A 1,773-nucleotide genomic window follows, 5' to 3' on the forward strand; every position below is an offset into this window, starting at 1 on the left:
GATTTCCTGTGTGGTTTCCAAAAAATTTCCTTCTTTATATAGCAACGCCAAACATTGTACAAGGCATTTTCGTAGTATTGTGTGTTTGGTTGGGAAGCTTACAAACTTGCTGTGCTGGGACCATAAAATTGGGCCATAGTAACGTTCCCACTCTTCCTCTTACGAAGCCTGAACGAGAGAAAACACAAGGAAGGAGTGGGTGGGTGGGAGTCGAATCTCTCTCTCTCTCTCTCTCTCTCTCTCTCTCTCTCTCTCTCTCTCTCTCTCTCTCTCTCTCTCTCTCTCTCTCTCTCTCTCTCTCTCTCGATCTATCTACTTCTCAGCACATATGTGAAGGGCGGCGAAATGGTCTTATAAAACGACCCTTAGACACGCTGGTATACATTAAGATCCCCCTAGAAGCTGTTAAGTACCATGTCGATGTGAAGGGGAATGAGGAGAAGGATGTGAGCGAAGTGGTAAAGTGAAGGGAAGGAGTGATGTGAAGGGATGAACGAAGGGAAAAAAGGGGAGAGAAGCTAATTAGTTGGCTGGTTGGCGTGCGGTCCGTGTATGCTCTCCAGGTAACGACACAGAGAACGTTCACACTTAATACTAATGAGGTCGGAATTCTCGCACGCTTCCGCCTCTCCTCACGACACACCATCTGTTTCCAAAGGCCGAGGAGATTAGTCGGGTTCTGATGCGTGTTTTTTTGTACTGGAAATACTGACACAACCTCTACGAAAGCCCTGTCAAACTATCACTAGGCTCAGAAATCTACTCACAATAGAAATACTAACACAACCTCTACCGAAGCCTTGTCAAACTATCACTAGGCTCAGAAATCTACTCACAATAGAAATACTAACACAACCTCTACCGAAGCCTTGTCAAACTATCACTAGGCTCAGAAAACTACCCATGGAAATACTAACACAACCTCTACCGAAGCCTTGTCACACTATCACTAGGCTCAGAAAACTACCCATGGAAATACTAACACAACCTCTACCGAAGCCTTGTCACACTATCACTAGGCTCAGAAATCTACCCACCATGGAAATACTAACACAGCCTCTACCAACGCCTTGTCAAGCGTGGGTGTGTGAGCCCAGAAGTGTTTGAGAATGTGGACCGATAAGTTATATATATACCCGAGCGCTGTTATGGTGGACGGCACGCAGATCATGTCAAACTAATATTACGGTTTTTTTTAAGAGGTCAGTGAGTATCGAACCCTCTCTGAGTTATAGATTCTAAATGCTCTGCCGGGGAATATAACCTTAACTTGCTTGCACGAACCACCACCAACAACAACAACACTGCTTATGCCTTCACCACCACCGCCTAGCCACACAATGCAAAACAGTTAACAGCAAACACACACACACAGTTATGTTTACCTTAGTTTTGTTTGCAGACTATTCACTCACTCACTCACGGTACATATTAAGTTCTTCAGCTCACAACACTAACTTTGCCTGTCACTTCAATTCCTGTCGCACAGAACACTCACTCAATCAGTTTCTCCCGCACAGAAACAAAGAAAGAAAGGGAGAGGGAGGAAAGGAGGGAAGGAGAAATGAAAAGAATAAGGGAGGAAGGGAAAGAGGGTGCTGAAGGGAAGAGAAGGGAACGGGAGGGAAGGAAAGGGAAGGAAGGAAGGAAAAAGGAAGGGAGAGGGAGGAAAGGAGGGAAGGAGAAATGAAGAGAATAAGGATGGAAGGGAGGAAGGGAAAGCGGGAGATGAAGGGAAGGGAAGGGAACGGGAGGGAAGGAAAGGGAAGGAAG

This window comes from Eriocheir sinensis, chromosome 4, assembly GCF_024679095.1.
Source record: "Eriocheir sinensis breed Jianghai 21 chromosome 4, ASM2467909v1, whole genome shotgun sequence".
Lineage (NCBI taxonomy): Eukaryota > Metazoa > Arthropoda > Malacostraca > Decapoda > Varunidae > Eriocheir > Eriocheir sinensis.